Source organism: Phoenix dactylifera, unplaced genomic scaffold, assembly GCF_009389715.1.
Source record: "Phoenix dactylifera cultivar Barhee BC4 unplaced genomic scaffold, palm_55x_up_171113_PBpolish2nd_filt_p 000736F, whole genome shotgun sequence".
Taxonomy (NCBI): domain Eukaryota; kingdom Viridiplantae; phylum Streptophyta; class Magnoliopsida; order Arecales; family Arecaceae; genus Phoenix; species Phoenix dactylifera.
The window spans coordinates 199,394-219,027 of NW_024068112.1; the positions used below are offsets into that span (position 1 = coordinate 199,394).

Genomic DNA, 19,634 nt, shown 5'->3' on the forward strand with positions numbered 1-19,634 from the left:
AATTAATAATAACAATTATGATAAATGATTTATTGAAGTTTGTGGGTATCTTCACTGAAAATCCTCACGAGACTACAACTCGTCCACTAGGGTAACCTAGGGGTTTAAAGCCTTGTTACATATGGTAAATGTAACCGCGATGCCTGCGAAAGTGAGTTAAAATTCTTCTTTTCTAGTTTTATTTTGCTCGAGGACTAGCAAAACATAGGTTTGGGGGTGTGATAAGTGCTGAATAATTTATAATTTAGTTATCTTTTCATAGCACTTATCAATGTTCTTAAACTAATAAATACATACTTTACCATAAAATTGAATAAACATTGAAATAAATTTAAAATATGGTAAGAGGTAAATAATTCTTTTCTCAAAACAGACTTTGAACTTGTCTCTCTCCTAGTTGTAATCTTTCATGAAAACATATAAGGAGGAGATTGTGTTGACCCGGTTTAGTAACCTGATGGAATTGTAATCAAGCTAAGGCTATGATTAAATAGGTTTTGATCCTGACTCGATCGAAAGTTATAATTAATTATGTATGGGGCAAAAGTTTGATTAACCCTTTTTATTAGGTCACGGTCCGGTTTTTAGTCTTGTCTGGTCGAGTTCGATCTGAAGCAGCTCAGCAAGAATTAAATTTAAATAACATTGGGCTCGAGAACAATTTCAAACAAATCAACGATCATGACCCACCTCAAATCCAAAGCCAATTCCCAACCAATTCCTTACCTGCCTTCATATAAAATTTATAATTTTAAAACAAAAATAATAATAATAATAATAATTGAATATCCATGATTCACTGTTCATATGAACAGTGTCCCGTGAAAACACTGTTCATATGAACAGTGTTACAAAAAAAATATATAAAAACTAATCCCACTGTTCAACTTCTTCCTCCCTCCTTGCATCAGGGCCGTCCACCTTCCTCCCGTCAATCCCGCGTCGATCCGCCGCCCGTGCCAACCCCAGCCCATTCCAAGCTCCATCGCGATGAGGCCATCAACAGCCCGCATGCGGTGAACGCCGGTAATCCAGCCATCCCTCCGCCTCTTCATCCGCCTGCATCCCCGCCTCCGCACAGCCACCATCCCGGGCTCACAGATCACTCCCTTCCGTTCCAGCCACGAGCCCCACGCGGTGCAGCCAGCGACCGGATCTCCCGCCTCCTCTTCCGCCCGTGACGCCTCCGACCCAGCAATCGCCCTCCACCCGAGCATCTGCAACATCTTTCCGTCCGGATTCATCCCTAGCACCAAGCCGTGATCGGCTCCCAACCGCCGGAAACCCAGCTCGGCATTCATCTACAGCTCAGTCCCCGGCTTCTCCGAGATCCAAATACTCCGCATCAGCACCTCCCATCGATCCCGCGGCCATCTCATCTTCTTCCCTCCACCTCCCGTCGATCCAGCGGCCGGCTTCATTTCCGGCCATTACAATCAAACGCTCCACGGATCCCTCCCAAGATCCAGCCACGCCATTGACGCCATTCATCCACTATAAAAGGAGGAGGGCGTTCGGTGGCAGGGGGGAGCTCGGTGGAGGAAAGAAACAGAGGATACTCTGTTTCGGTGAAGAAGAAGAAGAAGAAAGCCGAGAGAAAGAAAAAAAAAAAGAAGAGAGAGGGGGGGAAGAGAATAGTTGTGATATTTTGGAAATAATGGGAGGTGATCAATTTCATTTGAAGATGGGAGGTCATCCGGAAGCCATGCTCGGCTAAACATCTAATCTAGGGCTGGATGAAGCCCTAGCAATGTATCAGGGCATTGTAGTTCTTATTTTCTTTATTATTTTGGAGCTTGTTTAAATTATTATCTTCAATGAAATATCTTTTTATGATGTTTAAACTTTGAGCATGCCATTTACTATTCATGTTTGCTAAAGTAGTCTAAGATGATCCATGCCTAGGAAGATGAGGTGTGCTGCATCCTAGATTAGCATACTTAGGTAGACACTTCATGCTACACTGAAGATGGATCTTTCTAACACTATGTATGCTTTTATTTTAAAAGGCTTGTAGCCAAAATTGCACGCCTCTCCAAAAGATAAAAATTAAGAACACAATCCTTGATGCAATGCTATGTGGTGGATTCCAAACCCTAGATCTATTTACTTTGATACAATTTCAATTCGTACTCATAGATTAATTTAGTTAAATCAAGTTAGCAAATCCTTCTTCTTGATTTGTTTTTAAAAGAAAAATAACTTATTCTCCAATCCCTGTGGACCGACACCCGTAATCACTATCCTACAGGATACGTGCTATTGCGTGGTTTATTTTTGAAATTGAAAACTAGCTGCTACTTAGGTATTTGATGATGAGGGCATTTACGGATTAGGTCTCGAAATCTCTCCCAAGTTTCATGAAATTCTTCTCCCTCAGTTTGGGAGAAGCTTGTAATGGCACGTCTAAACTGGTTCGTTCTTCCTATGGGAAAGTATTTTTTAAGAAATTCTTGTTGCATTTGATCCCAAGAACGAATCGAGTTGGCTTCTAAAGAATTCAGCCATTGTTTGGCTCTATCTTTAAGGGAGAAGGGAAATAATCTAAGTTTCAGAGCATCATCAGTGAAGTTCTGAATCTTGACAGTGGTGCAAATCTCAAGGAATTCATCTAGGTGTTTATATGGGTCTTCATTGGTGAGCCCATAAAAAGATGGGAGCATTTGGATCACACTAGACTTTATTTCATATTGTACAGCTGCTACCTCAGGTAATCGAATGCAAGATGGGGAAGTGTAAATAGTGGGAGTAAAGTACTCCCTCAGAAGTTTGGGTTGTTCTTCAGCCATCTTAAAAGGTGGGGATGATCCTAATGTTTTGATCTTAGCTCGAATGTTCCTAAGGGTTCGTTCTATTTCAGGGTCAAAAGGTAATAGGTTTTGTACTCTAGAACGACTACCGTGCATACACTAGTACTCGATCAATCAAGCATGCAATAAAAGAGAAAAGCATATCAATCCTAGTCTTTGTCCTAAAATCACTAGACAGCTCCTAACTGGTTTGAAGAGGGCACCTAAGCCTCCAATCCGGTCTAATGAACCGAGTTGACCAGGTAAGCTCCCAGGTAAGTGGAGGGATCACGATGCGTTCGCAAAGGTCCCACTTAAAACCCACTTGCCTCGAACAGATGAACTGTCTCCCTTATAGGGACAAAGCTTGCCTAGACATCAACTAAGCCACAGAGCGAAATTGGTGCAACTTTCGGTGATCTTCGTCCTATTGAGCTCGAATGTCCCTAGGAGCCAATGTCTAATTGATTTTAATTAAAGTGACACTATGTGAGATTGAGTTCACCTAAGTTGGGCAAGAGTCCGGTGATGAAATCCGGCTCTTATCTTGTTGGGGTGATTGCCCTTACTATGTGCAAATTGATTTGTGTATGTGTATCAAGCATGCATTCACAATTTTGCTATAATTAAAATCAAACAATCACCACAAAATTTCAAACCAATAATTAATTTAAATAAGAAAAGTTTAGAGGTTACCAAAGGGAATTTTCCCAGTAATTTAATTTTTTTTTTAAAGGCAAACCTCTACAGCATTGCTTTTCCAGCAGTTCTCCTTTTGATCATCCCAGATTTTTTTCCTCGATTCCTGATCAAATAATATATATAAAAAAAAATAAATAAAAATTAGTAAGGGAGAAAAAGAAGATAAGAAAAGTAATAATAATAGAAATTTTTTTTAAGAAATTTTTTTAATTTTTAAATAATTTTTTTTTAATAAGAAAAATAACTATGCTAGCAATCCCCGGCAACGGCGCCAAAAATTGATCGGTTCTTTTCAATTTTAAAAATAAACCAGGCAATAGCACGTATCCTGTAGGATAGTGATTACGGGTGTCGGTCCACAGGAATTGGAGAATAAGTTATTTTTCTTTTTAAAAACAAATCAAGAAGAAGGATTTGCTAACTTGATTTAACTAAATTAATCTATGAGTACGAATTGAAATTTTATCAAAGTAAATAGATCTAGGGTTTGGAATCCACCACATAGCATTGCATCAAGGATTGTGTTCTTAATTTTTATCTTTTGGAGAGGCATGCAATTTTGGCTACAAGCCTTTTAAAATAAAAGCATACATAGTGTTAGGAAGATCCATCTTCGGTGTAGCATGAAGTGTCTACCTAAGTATGCTAATCTAGGATGCAGCACACTTCATCTTCCTAGGCATGGATCATCTTAGACTACTTTAGCAAACATGATTAGTAACTAGCATGCTCAAAATTTAAATATCATGAAGAAATATTTCATTGGAAATAAGAATTTAAACAAGCTCCAAAATAATAAAAAAGTAAGAACTACAATTGCCTTGATACATTGCTAGGGCTTCATCCAGCCCTAGACTAGATGTTTAGCCGAGCATGGCTTCCGGACGACCTCCCATCTTCAAATGAAATTGAGCACCTCTCATTCTTCCCAAAATATTACAAACTCTTCTCTTTCCCCCCTCCTTTCTCCTTTTTTTATAATTTTTTTTATCTCTCCCGCTCGATTTTCTTCTTCCTTTCCTTCACCGAAACAGGGGTTCCCCTGTTCTTCAAACCGAGCTCTCTCTTCCATCGAACGCCCCCTCCCTCCTTTTATAGCCGTCCGGCGCACGCGGAGAGAGGGAAGAAGGAATCACGGCGGCTGATTCCGGGGCGTGGTGCCGGGATGCAGATCGCGGGAGAGGAGGAAGAGGGGCCGCGGGATCTGGTCGGTGATGGCGGAGAGGCCGGATTTCCGCTGCTGGGAAGAGTCGACCGCACTGGCACGGTGGGCACGCGGCTGATTGCGGCCGGCTGGAATCACGGAGGACTGGTCGCCGGCAGATTTGGTCGCGGGATCGTCGGGAGGACGCTGCGGACGGTGGGTGGCCGCGGGATCAATGGGGAGACGCCGGGATTTCGACGCGGCTTGATGGCGGAGCTGGATCTCGGCTGCGGGCTGCGTCACAGGCGGAGGACGAGGCGGAATCGACGGGAAGAAGGGGAACGGCCCGGATGCACTGCGGGGGAGGGGGAAGAAGATGAACAGTGGCCAAGCCTTTTTTTATTATTTTTTTATTGTTATTTATTTATTTATTATGTATTATTTATTTTTCTCTAACACTGTTCACATGAACAGTGTTTTTACGGAACACTGTTCATGTGAACAGTGTTTTTACGGAACACTGTTCATGTGAACAGTGTTCTCGGCATTTTAATTTATTTTTTTTTATAACACTGTTCATATGAACAGTGTTTTAACGGGACACTGTTTATATGAACAGTGAATCGTGAATTTTTAGTTATTATTATTATAAATTTTATATGAAGGCAGATAATGAATTGGTTGGGAATTGACTTTGGGTTTGAGGTGGGTCATGATGGTTGACTTGTCCTTGAGCCCATTGTCATTTAATTCTTGCTAAGCTGCTTCAGATCGAACTCGACCAGACAAGACTAAAAACCGGACCGTGACCTAATAAAAAGGGTTAATCAAACCTTTGCCCCATACATAATTAATTATAACTTTCGATCGAATCAGGACCAAAAACCCATTTAATTATAGCCTTAGCTTGATTACAACTCTATTAGGTTACCAAATTTGGTCAACACAATCTCCTCCTTATATGTTTTCATGAAAGATTATAACCAGAAGAGAGACAAATTCAGAGTCTGTTTTAAGAAAAGTATTATTTACCTCTTACCATAATTTAAATTTATTTCATTGTTTATTCAATTTCATGGTAAAACAAGTAGTTATCCGTTTAAGAACATTGATAAGTGCTGGAAAAAAAATATTAAATTATAGATTAATCAGCACTTATCAGTAAACAGTAGTAGACACGAAGAGAGCTATTCCATTCAAACAAAAAGGGTTTTCCACCTACCAAAGGCTCTCAAAAGTAAATACAAGTGAAAGAAGGAAGAAGCGCATTGAACTCCGTCCAACAAACTCTTTCCTTCGCATTCAAGGCTCTCCTTCTGATATCAAATCTTTAGCGCATTCAAAGAGGAGACTCAGAGTTCGAGAAGCCCCTTCTTCCTCTTCCAAAATCTGTTTGAGGGCTTCTAACTCTACTTTATTAATATTGTTCATATGTGCCTTTTAAGAAGCTTTCCCTATACTCTTTCCAAACTGTTTCTCTTACTTGATTCAATCAGGGGATTGAATCAAGGGTGTAAAGGTTGGTTGGTGAGCCGAAGTTAAAACCAACGGTGTAGGGTTCGATTGTGATCCCGGAAAAACAATCGGGTGGTTCTAGTCGGTGAGCCTGTGAAAACCGACCGAGTTCGTTGTGATCTCGTAAAAACAACAAGTTGGGTTGTGAACTTGTAAAACAACCGGCTGTAATCCAAGGGATTATAGAGAACTCCCAAGTGAAGCTTAGGGAGTGGACGTAGGAGCAAGGATTAGCTCCGAACCACTATAAAACCTCTTGTATTTGTAATTGGTTCATTGTCTCTTCCATCCCTTTCATTCACTACAACTAGTAATCTAATTAATTTGCTTGCAATAAGTGTTAATTAGTTACTAATTAAGTTTTTAATTGCAATTATTACTTAAAACCCAATTCACCCCCCCTCCTGGGTTGTCTTCTTGGGCAACAAGTGGTATCAGAGCCGGAGCTCTTATATTAAAAGAGTAAAAGATCAAAATGACAACTCCTTTTGGATCTTCTCTTAGTGAGGGGCAATCCACCAATCGGCCTCCATTCTTTAATGGAACCAACTACACCTATTGGAAGGCTAGGATGAGGATATTCATCCAAGCCCAAGACTATGATGTTTGGAGCATCATAGTTAATGGACCATACATTCCTTCTATTTATGTAGATAACATTGATATACCCAAGCTTGAAAAAGATTGGGATGACAATGATAGAAGGAAGGCACAACTAAATGCCAAAGCAATGAATATGCTTTACTGTGCCTTAGACCATAATGAATTCAATAGAATTTCTACTTGCAATTTTGCAAAAGAGATATGGGATAGACTTGAAGTGACCCACGAGGGCACGAATCAAGTAAAAGAATCTAAAATAAACATACTAGTTCATAAATATGAACTATTTAAGATGGAATCTAATGAAACTATCACTTGCATGTTTACTCGATTTACTGATATTGTCAATGGCCTAAAAAGCCTTGGCAAAAGTTATACTAACAGTGACCTTGTCAGAAAAATTCTTCGATGTTTGCCAAGGTCATGGGAAGCCAAGGTAACGGCAATCCAAGAAGCCAAGGACTTGAACAAGCTGCCACTTGAGGAGCTTCTTGGATCCCTGATGACGCATGAGCTCACAATGAAACAACACAGCGAAGAAGAATCCTCTCATAAGAAAAAGGTAATAGCCCTCAAATCTACTTCTTCTAACAAGGATCTATCTTGCAGTAGCAGCAGCGAAGAAGAAGATAATGAGGGAGATGATGATGAGGCTCTTCTCGTGCGAAAGTTCCGAAAATTCATCAACCGGAAGAAGTCCTTTCATCAGAGGAGAGGTCCCCCAAGTTTCTACAACAAGGATAAAGGTAAGGAAAGGGAAAATGAAGGAATCAGATGCTATGGATGCAAGAAGCCGGGATATTTCAGAGTTGACTGTCCCTTGCTGAAGAAAGGCAGCAAATATAGGAAAAAGAAAGTTCTCGTCTCCACTTTGACGGACTCCGATTCATCATCATCATCCTCTGATGAGGAATAAGAGGAAAAGGCCAACTTCTATTTTATGGCGAATGAAAATGAGGTAACATCTGAAACGTATTTAGATTTTACCTTTGATGAATTATATGATGCTTTTAATGAACTAATGGATGAATATAAGTCAATAAACCTTAAAAATAAAAAGTTGAAGCAAACTAATCAATCCTACACTCATAAATATGATAGTCTAATTAAGGAAAAGGACTCCATTAGTAAAGAAAACTTAGGACTTAAAACAAGCAACCAATTGCTAACTCAAAAAACTAATACTTTAATTAAAGATAACGAAAAACTAACTAAGAAAGTATCAGAACTTAAAAACAGTAACCGAACTCTAAAAGATAACTTTACAAAAGATCTAAATTCACTAAAAACAGAAAAACTAAACTTAACAAAAGAACTTGAAAAGTATAAATCTATAGTTGAGAAGTTTACCTTTAGTTCTGAAAAACTAGACATGATACTTAATAGTCAAAGAGCTGTATTTAGTAAAGCCGGCTTAGGGTATAAGCCTAACAACAAACAAAAATTTCTTTAAATTTTTTTTGTAAAGGCCGGAGAAAGTAAAACCAAAAATGCAACTTGCTTTCATTGTGGTAAAGTAGGACATATAGCTAATGTGTGTAACCATAAAAAATCTGAAATTAAAAGAAAGATTAAAAAGATTTGGGTTCCAAAAGGAACCAACGTTACTAACCTTGAAGGACCCAAGAAAACTTGGGTACCTAAAATTGTATGATTTCCTTGTGTAGGAGTGTCTTGCAGCCAAGGTCGACAAAAACTGTTGGTACTTGGATAGTGGCTGCTCAAGACACATGACGGATGACAAGGAGCAATTCTTCACCCTAGAGCCTAAAAAGGGAGGTGCTGTGACATTTGGAGACAATAACCAAGATCACATCGTTGGTATAGATAAAGTACAAATCACCTCTTCAACTTTTGTTGATAATGTACGATTTGTAGATGGTCTTAAGCATAACTTACTTAGCGTAAGTCAATTATGTGATAGAGGTTTTGATGTTCTGTTTAAGCCAACTCTATGCATCATAACCAACTCAATTGATAATAGCTTAGTATTCAAAGGAATAAGATGTGGCAATGTGTACGTAGTAGATCTTGAAGATCTTGCCAAAAATAATCCTTGCTTAGTAGCTAGTGATACTAAGGTTAATGATGCAAGTTGGTTATGGCACCGTAAGTTAGGTCATGCAAGTATGGATACAATATCAAAACTAGTTAAAAGAGATTCTGTAATAGGTTTGCCAAAACTAAAATTTGAGAAAAATAAAATTTGTGAAGCATGTCAATATGGCAAACAATCTAGGAGCTCTTTTAAATCCATAAATTGTGTCACTACTACTAGACCCCTTGAACTACTACACATGGATTTATTTGGACTAACTAGAACCACAAGTCTTGGTGGAAACAAGTATGGCCTTGTCATTGTAGATGATTTTTCTAGATACACATAGGTCATGTTCTTAGCTCATAAAGATGAAGCATTTTCAGTATTTAAGAAATTCCATAAGGAAGTTACTAATCCAAGAAATGCTTCAATTATAGCTATTAGGAGTGATCATGGAACGGAATTTGAAAATCATCTATTTGATGAATTCTGTAGTAAAAAGGGAATAACTCAAAATTTCTCTGCACGTAGGACACCACAACAAAATGGAGTTGTGGAAAGAAAGAATAGAACCCTAGAGAAAATGGCTAGAACTATGTTGTGTGAAAGTAACCTCCCTAAGTATTTTTGGGGAGAAGCCATTAACACATCATGTCATATATTAAATAGAGTTTTATTGAGACCAATTATAAATAAAACACCTTATGAACTTTGGAGAGATAGAAAGCCCAAAGTAAACTATTTTCATGTTTTTGGGTGTAGGTGTTTCATTCATAATAATGGCAAAGATAACTTAGGTAAATTTGATTCTAAATTTGATGAAGGTATCTTTTTGGGATATTCTACATCAAGTAAAGCTTATAGAGTCTTTAACAAAAGAACCCTTGTTATTGAAGAGTCTATACATGTTGTTTTTGATGATACTAATGATATCTCTTCTAGTAAGAAAGTAGCTCTTGATGATGATGCAAAAATACTTGAGAAAAAGATAGATGATATGACATTACAAGAGAATAAACCGAAGCAAATTGGAGAAACTTCAACAAGCCAAGAGGTAATTGATGATCATGGGCTTACAAAGGCTTGGAGGTATGCTTACGGTCATCCGAAAGAATTAATATTAGATGATTCATCACAACCTATTAGAACTAGAGCTTCTTTTAGGAACTTAAATAATCACCTAGCTTTTGTTTCACACTTAGAACCTAAAAACATTGGAGAAGCTGAAATTGATGTAAATTGGATAAATGCTATGCAAGAAGAACTAAACCAATTTACTAGAAACAAAGTGTGGAACTTAGTTGAAAGACCCACTGAATACTCAATAATAGGAACTAAATGGATATACAAAAATAAACTTGATGAAAATGGAGTTGTGATTAGGAACAAGGCTAGACTAGTAGCAAAGGGATATAATCAAGAAGAAGGTATAGACTTTGATGAGACTTTTGCTCCTGTAGCTAGACTTGAAGCAATTAGATTGTTACTAGCATTTGCATGCTCTAAAGACTTCAAACTATTTCAAATGGATGTAAAAAGTGCCTTTTTGAATGGGTATATTAATGAGGAGGTTTATGTAGAACAACCTCCTGATTTTGAAAATCATCAATACCCCAACCATGTTTATAAACTAAATAAAGCACTTTATGGTCTAAAACAAGCTCCTAGAGCATGGTATGAAAGACTTAGCAAATTTCTATTAAACCATAAATTCTCTAGAGAAAATGTTGATACAACACTATTTTTAAAGAAGAAAAATAAAGATATGTTAGTAGTACAGATTTATGTAGATGATATTATTTTCGGTGCTACTAACAATCGCCTCTGCGAAGAATTTGCTGACTTAATGCAGAGTGAATTTGAAATGAGCATGATGGAAGAGCTGAACTATTTCCTCGGGCTCCAAATCAAACAATCTAAAGAAGGCATCTTCATCTGTCAAGCTAAATACATCAAGAAGATGCTTAAGAAGTTTGATATGGAAGGAAACAAGCCAATCAGCACACCCATGAGTTCATCATGCAAACTAGACAAAGATGAATCAGGTAAATCAGTAGATCAAAAGATGTATAGAGGTATGATAGGATCTTTATTATATCTTACAGCAAGTAGACCTGATATCATGTTTAGTGTATGCATGTGTGCTAGATATCAATCTAATCCTAAGGAATCACATTTAATTGCTGTTAAGAGAATTTTTAAATACCTAATAGGAACAAAAAACATAGGTTTATGGTACTCTAAAGAATCAAGCATAAACTTAATAGGGTACACTGATTCAGACTTTGCTGGTTGTAAACTTGATAGAAAAAGCACCAGCGGGTCATGTCAATTCTTAGGAGAAAACTTAATCTCTTGGTTTAGCAAGAAACAAAACTTGGTTGCACTATCTACGGCTGAAGTCGAATATGTTGCTGCCGGGAGTTGTTGTGCTCAAATCTTGTGGATTAAACAACAACTTGAAGATTATGGCATTAAACAAGATAAAATTTCCATTAACTGTGATAATACAAGTGCCATTAATCTAACTAAAAATCCAATTCAGCATTCAAGAACTAAACACATTGAGATAAGACATCACTTCATAAGAGATCATGTTCTGAATGGTGATGTGACACTTCGATTTGTTTGCACTGATGATCAACTTGCTGATATCTTCACAAAACCTTTGAGTGAAGATCGATTTTGTATACTTAGAAGAGGGTTAGGAGTGATTGATCCATTCTAGTGATACTCTCCTCTAATTCATTGATTTTGATGATTAGTTTATGTTGGACATAGGATTTCTTATCTATGATCATCAAATCAGTTCTTAAATCATAGATAGTTCCATAATCTCTCTTTTGGCACGGAAATAACAAGTTTTTTTGGTTATGTGCCAGAGTTCGAGTCAACTCGAAAAGATTTTAGAGTCGGCTGATGGGCGAGTCGATTCGCGCATATTTAGGAGTCGACTCGAGGTCGAGTCGACTCACGACTTACCGGAGTCGACTCGAGGTCGGAAATTCGACTTTTAACCCTAAGCGAAATATTTTTCTCTTCACTTCTATTTTTAGCCGCCACTGTTCAAAAGCCCTAGAGTCGTCTCCGACCTCGTCTCCGACCATTTCTAGGCTCTCTTTCCCTTGAGTTTTCTTCCATTTCCCTTGTCCATTCCTCCGTTTCTAGGTCAAGATGCCTAGAAAAGCCGTTGTCCCAAGCCGGAAGAGACCTCTCTCCGCGAGCGGCGCCGAGCGACGGTCAAAGGCACGGAACGAACCCGTGAGGCCACCACCTCCGGTTCCTTCCCCGCCTAGGCCGGTTCCCTCGCGTCCGTACACCGGGAGGGCAGTCTCCACCGGGAGGAAAGTCAACTTTGACTTTCTCTCCCGGGAAGGGTTCACCCTAGGGCATCATCTCAGGGCTCAAGGGTTAGAGTTGTTCTGTTCCTTAGACCTCCCTACTTACCTGGGGTTAGTTAGGAAATTCTATGGGACAGTAGCCCGAGGTAGTGGTGGTATCTAGGGAACCGTAGCGGGTGTCCCTGTACTCATCTCGGAGGACTTCATTGCTCGAGTCCTCCATCTCTCCTGAGAAGGGATCTTTCCCACTCACCCCCATGATAGGACTGAGGCCCTTACGGCCGTGTTAGAGAGTCCTCCTCAGTCCCTTATAGAGGAAGTGTCTGCAAATCAGCTCTCAGCTGAAATGCGGCTCCTCCTGAGTATCATTTCTAGGACTCTCTTTTCCAAAACTGGCCGATTTGACTTTATCTCTGAGAGGGACCTAGCCTTGATGTTCCACATACTTCAAGACACTCCTATCAACTTTCCTAAACTCATCTACAAGTATATCTGTGAACCCCTAGATAAACCTAGGTTGAGTCTCCCATATGGTATGTTATTCACTCTTATCTTTAGGGAGTTAGGGGTCCCTATTCCTGAGGGGGAACCCTCTCGCTCACTGCGTCACACAGATCGCATGGGTGAGGGGACTCTCCATCGTATGGGTTTCCATAGAGTTGAGGGAGTATGGGTTAGGAGACCATCTACATCCACACCTTCTGACCCTACCACTCATCACTCACCCAGTCCTGATCATGATCAGGATCATAACATAGCTCCTCCCTCTTTTTCTTCCACTTCTGGTCCTTCATTCCCATCCACTTCAGCCGGACCCTCGACTGCACCACCTGTTCAGCAGCAGCCTCTAGAGGTTCGGATATCTTCTGAGCAGCTCCGAGAGTTGCGGCAGGAGATAGTGAGGGAGCTGAGGGATGACCTGCTGAGGGAGCTCCGAGGTCCTCAGACTGCTCCCTCCACCGAGGTAGTCCCCTCCTTGGCAGCCGTGACAGAGATGACTGAACACCTGAAGGAGGAAATATCCAATGTACGAAGCCTAGTTCAAGCTTAATACTGGAACATGAGTGACGTCAAGGACGACACGAGGAAGATGCGAGACAGCATCCGACATGAGCTAGGCAGTCAGAGTCAGGGTGCAGAGCGGCTAGCCAGTGCATTGATCTCCAAGTTGGACACCCTCCAGGAGAGTGTGACCAAGCTTACCTCGATCCAGACTAGGGCCACCTCGGAGATCATAGCTCAGCTAGGGAATGTTTTAGAGGGGCTCAGCTTGGTCTTGAAACACACAAGACTAGGTTCAGGAGCCTCATCCTCCAAGAAACCCTAGTGTAGCTTTGTTTTTACCTTTTGATGTATTTGTCTTTACACTTGTATGATGTATTTACAATTGTACTCAAATTAGTATCAATACAATGAGTAGACATTTCTTTTTCGAGACTGTGCACTTGAATTCCTATACTTGTATGCCTTCTGCCTTTTGCTATGATGACAAAAAGGGGGAGAAAATATAATGTAAAAATATGAATCACTAAAAAGAATCCGAAAATGTGAAAATGAATCACTAAAAAGCACAATATCCTTAAAAAGAGCAATTTGTTCTTAGTAGATTTGATACCTCGAGGCTAATTATCCCTCTGTTGGGGCTCTTCAAAGAGTAATCTCCAGAATCCATTCAAGGAATATTCGGAGATTAGTTGAATCATACTCAAAAACAAATTGTCAGATTTTCCCTCTAAAAGTAAAGAGTTAAGTTTAAAAAGCTTCAAAACATTAGAACAAAATTCAAAAAATCTAAACAAATTTGAATGCATATGTTGATGGGGAGAATCTGAAGTCTTAAGAAAGCAATTCATTAAACACATATAAGCCAAACAATTGATTGCATAATATGAAGGCTTATATAATTCCAAATGAAAGGGGGAACCTTAACTTCAGAATTTATTGATCCATACCTTTCAATTTTTGGATAAATTAAGTGACCAGAAATTTGAATTCATTTCAAAATTTTACCATGAATCATCTTCTTAGATGGGCATTTCTCTCATCAAATACTCAATATTTTGTCATCATCAAAAAGGGGAAGATTGTGGAGTGATTGATAATACCCCAATTTGATTTTGATGAGACCAAAGCATTTGAGTATATTTTGTGTTATACTAATGAATTCAATCTAGTATCTCAGGCAAAAATTATGAGAATCTTCTTTTGAGTGCATGTGAAAATCAGCTTAAGTCAAAGGCTGAAACTCGAGTCGACTCCGGAGGATTACGAGTCGACTCCAAGTGTTTCAGATGTTCTGGCACAGGCTCGAGTCGACTCCGGCACACTGCGAGTCGACTCCGATTGAGAACAGACAGTAGGACAGAAAGAGGAATCTCAGACCCTGTCACCGAGTCGACTCCAACGGTTTCGAGTCGACTCCGATGCTTACCGAGTCGACTCCCGACAGTTTCAAGTCGACTCCAAGGAGTAACAGACAGAAAGACAGAGAAGTAGTTTCTGGACCCTGTTACCGAGTCGACTCTAGAAGAATTCGAGTCGACTCCAACGTTTGGGGAGTCGACTCCTAAACAAGCAAGAGTCGACTCTCAGAGGAAAGCAAGACTAAAAATCAGAGAACCAACTTAGGGCTCTGAGAGCCGAGTCGACTCCAACAAAGTGCGAGTCGACTCTGCGGCATTTCACTTCAAAATACAGAGGAACAGTTTTTCGGTCTCTGAGAGCCGAGTCGACTCCAACAAAGTGCGAGTTGACTCCGAGACAGCTCAGGTCAACAGACAGAGGATCGGGATTTCAGGCTCTGAGAGCCGAGTCGACTCCAAGAGAATCCGAGTCGACTCGAGGGAGTAAATCCGGAAGAAAGATCTCTGGAACCCTGAGAACGAGCCGTCTCCAAAAGTGCCGAGTCAACTCCAGACATTGGCGAGTCGACTCCAGATCAGGACAGCACTTTAATTCAAATCCTGAACAGTTGCCAAGTCGTCTCCAGTAAAGCATGAGTCGACTCCTGCAACAGACGAGTCGACTCCAGATCGTGCGAGTCGACTCCGATCTGAACGGACATACTGTCAGGATGTGCAGACTGTACAGAACGGCTACAAATCAGTGTCTAACGGCTATATTTCAAAAAGAACTGCATAAATAGCCATAGTAAACAGTAGTAGACACGAAGAGAGCTATTCCATGCAAACAAAAAGGGTTTTCCACCTACCAAAGGCTCTTAAGAGTAAATACAAGTGAAAGAAGGAAGAAGCGCATTGAACTCCATCCAACAAACTCTTTCCTTCGCATTCAAGGCTCTCCTTCTGATATCAAATCTTTAGCACATTCAAAGAGGAGACTTAGAGTTCGAGAAGCCCCTTCTTCCTCTTCCAAAATCTGTTTGAGGGCTTCTAACTCTACTTTATTAATATTGTTCATATTTGCTTTTTAAGAAGCTTTCCCTATACTCTTTCCAAACTGTTTCTCTTACTTGATTCAATCAGGGGATTGAATCAAGAGTGTAAAGGTTGGTTGATGAGCCGAAGTTAAAACCAACGGTGTAGGGTTCGATTGTGATCCCGAAAAAACAATCGGGTGGTTCTAGTCGGTGAGCCTGTGAAAACCGACTGAGTTCGTTGTGATCTCATGAAAACAACAAGTTGGGTTGTGAACTTATAAAACAACCGGCTGTAATCCAAGGAATTATAGAGAACTCCTAAGTGAAGCTTGGGGAGTGGACGTAGGAGCAAGGGTTAGCTCCGAACCACTATAAAACCTCTTGTGTTTGTAATTGGTTCATTGTCTCTTCCATCCCTTTCATTCACTACAACTAGCAATCTAATTAATTTGCTTGCAATAAGTGTTAATTAGTTACTAATTAAGTTTTTAATTGCAATTATTACTTAAAACCTAATTCACCCCCCCTCTTGGGTTGTCTTCTTGGGCAACACAAACTTTGTTACATTTGATCACCCCAATCCTTGTTGAACCATTTGTGTCCTAGTTTGAGCATGATTCGATGAATTGCACTTTGATCAGACCAACCGAAGAGTCGGGCATTTCTGCTTGGTCAACCTTGTGAGAGTGTTTGAATTTAAGTTTTTGTTCATACAATTATAACAAAATTTTAAGAAAAAATATAATTTTTGGATATTAGGCTCTGAAAAAAATTTAGAATTAATTGGATTTTCTAGTTGGATTGCATTCGTAAGGTAAGTAATGTTTCACTTTTTCTAAATTTATCACTAATCATTAAATTATTGTATTCATGACTTTGAGTGGTATTATTCATGAAGTATGAATTTGATGGATATTATATTACTATGTAATATATTATTTTGGAATATTATGATGATATGGATATGATTGATATCAACCCTGAGGTTATCAATCAACTTTGATGAATATTCTACTAGGAGTGGATTAGAGTTGATTATGATCTAATCTTGTGATAGATCAATTAATCAAGAGAAGTTAAAATTTTGACAAACAAACTTGATATTCTTATTTAGAATTAAGACGCTCATTTCCATTCATAAGAGAGAAGTTTGATTTACATCATCTACAAAAAGAATCAAGTTTGGAGGTTTTAGACCTTACTCTTATGATAAGAACTAAAGATGAACTTGTATTGTTAAGTAGAATTATTGGACAATTGAGGATGAGATTAGAATTATGTATCTCTAACTTTTTGAAATCGCAAGAAAAGAAAATTTCGTAGACGAATTTTCTTTTAGGAGGGGAGAATGTAATACCCAGGCCTAGAATTTTATTTTAGAATTATGCATCTCTACCTAGTTGGGCTAGATCCATTTGACTGGCTTAGAAGCATTCTTCGGCCGCCCAAAAAAAATAAGGGGCCGCACGTGCTCAGCATGTGCGACGAAGGAAAAAGACTCCCGATGGGAGTCTCCTTCCTTCCAACTTCACTAAAGGAATCCAATGCCAAGGTGGATTCCAGCCTCTTCCACCTCTATTTAGAGCTCCTCTAAGGTTCTCTTCAATCCTACTAGAGAATCTAGGTCTTCAATAGAAGCTCGTCGCTGGATTTCTTCGAATCCCTCTCTAATTGCTGGTAGCTGTTTGCGCCGCTGCTGCTGCCATTCGGCGCTAAGAAGCTAGGTAAGAATCTGAAAATTCTTGAATAACTCTTCTCTCCTATTAGAAGTATGTCCTAGAAGCCAACGTGGCTGACGCATATTTGTAATCTGGGGCACAAATTTGTAATTTGACTCTTATTAATAAATAAGATTGGGCAATTTATTTTTCATTCATGTTTTGTATGTGTCCATGAATTGTTCAAGAAATTAATAGATGATGACACATATTCTCAAAGGAGTCAAGAATTTGAGGCATGTGTCATTAGGGATTAATTTCTAAATGCTCCTGATCGATGGATCCATCACGAGGGACGGTGATCGATCCGCTGAGATTAGTGCACATATCACTTAGTCAAATGGATGAGTCTCGAGTCCACGGTGTAGAGACACTAAAGTGATTATGCAAGTACTTGTTAGAAAACAAAGTATTGAGCATGACCAAAGATAGTAGTCACATGGATGTCTATCCACTCATCAGTGACTACTTAAGCTGTAGTTGTATGACTGGTCCTTTGACCTACGATGCCTCAGTTATTCACTATGAGGTTGCTGTAGTTTGACGAGCATGTGAACTTGGGCCTTAGCCATTCGGGTCCTTGTAGTGCGGATTGGCTACAGTAGGTTCATTTTGGAATAGGGTTGCTTCTAGATGGGATCTATCGACCTTGATAGATTAGAAGTGATCCTATGTGATTTATGAGACTAAGTTCGATAAATTTCTGGCCAGGTATTTTGGAAAAAGAGTTTTCAATATTTCGAACTGGAAGTCGTATAAATATGACATATGACGGACGATGGAGTTTGACGAGATATCCATAACCTCTGTCACGTCGGGATCCATGATAGAGGAACTGTATTATATGCTAACTGCACCTAGAGGTTCAGACATTCCATTCTGCTGGGTTGGCACCATATACTGCTAGATGTTACTAGTGGATTGTGAGACTCGAAGGCATTCACTTGGTGATCAGTGAACCCTAAGAGTAGAACTGAAATCGTTTCAGTCCATTGAAAGAAGTTTCAGTGATATTGAGATGGAGATCTCAATATATCTCACTACCAGTCAGAATAGAACCTACGGGGTCACACACATAGAGGATTTATTAGTCAGACTATCATAATTATGATTTGGAATCACAATAGAAATCAATCATCAATATGATTGGTGATTGAATTAACCCACTAAGTGTTAGTAAGTTAATGAAAGAAGAATTAAGTGGAATTGGTTGTAATTGGATTACAATTGGGCTGATTTAATGAGCCAAATCAAATTGGGTTCGATCCAAATTGATTTGGGTTCATGATTGGGTCAATTTGATTAAACCAAGGTTTGTGCGGATTTTAAAGACCACATATCGTCATAGGATGAATGTGATTTAAATCATGTTCACACTATGCGGACTTTAAAGTCCACATGGCGTCGTAGGATGCATGCTCCCAAATCAATTAATTCTTCTAATGAGATTAGGAATCCAAATGTGATTAGAAAATTAATCAATTGATTAAGTGGACACATGTCATGCATCTATGAGCACAAGGATTGGACACTTGGCATTAATCCAAGGGTGGGTTATAGTTCCATACTCCTAATAAGATTAGGAGAGGCCCTAAACCCAATCTATAAAAGGATAGCAAGGGAGACATTATGAAAAAATTCTCTCCCTTCCTCTTCACGCCTCCTCTTCTTTCTTCCTCCTTCTCCATGGCAGCAAGGGGTCTTCATCCTCCTCTTCTTCCATGGTAGCAAGGCAAGGAAGATCCACGTGCAAGGTTCCTCCTTCCTCTTCCACTATCGTGAGCAAGGTTGAAGAAGAAAGGTTCTTCATGAAGGAGGTAAGTTGCAGATTCTTATTCCAATTTATGATAGTCATGAGAGGTCTTTGCAAGAAGCTAGCACTCCGGTAAGACCTATTCTCAGATGATTAGATCCTCGTATGGATACCTGTAAAGGTCGGACAATTGTGCGGCTCAAATAGGAACCTAGAATAGATCATCAGGCTGCGGTGTTCTACACCTGCAGAATTTTTGAAGATGAGATCTTCAAATCTAATAACTTCTGATTTTATTTCAGTTTTATAAATCTTAATCAACCCTCTTCAGATCCTAATCTCTCCTTCCTAATGAGTTCAAAGATCTTCTAGATTTGGATCCAGAAAAAATTTTGAATTCTACGATCCGAGGCACGTTCATACGATGAATGACGTTCCATTCGAATTTCGCTGTGAACGTCGCATCGAACGAGGCGTAACTTAGCAGTGGTATCAGAGCAAAGATTTCAGGAAGCATGATTAGGACTTAAGGATTGATTACCATATTTTTAATCTGATTTTTAAAGAAATTATGCTTGCTGGATTTTCTGCGTGCTGAAATTTTAGGTTGCTGAAATTTTCAGCATGCAGATTTTTATTTGCTATGATC

At 39.3% G+C, this 19,634-nt stretch overlaps 1 non-coding gene across 1 annotated transcript; it reads left to right on the forward strand.

Annotated features, from left to right (window-relative positions):
• The first annotated feature begins 2,307 nt into the window (after window positions 1-2,307).
• LOC120107041 lies at window positions 2,308-2,413 on the forward strand. Its single transcript, XR_005509008.1, has one exon. It is a non-coding gene; the product is annotated as a small nucleolar RNA R71 (small nucleolar RNA).
• Window positions 2,414-19,634: the final 17,221 nt, after the last annotated feature.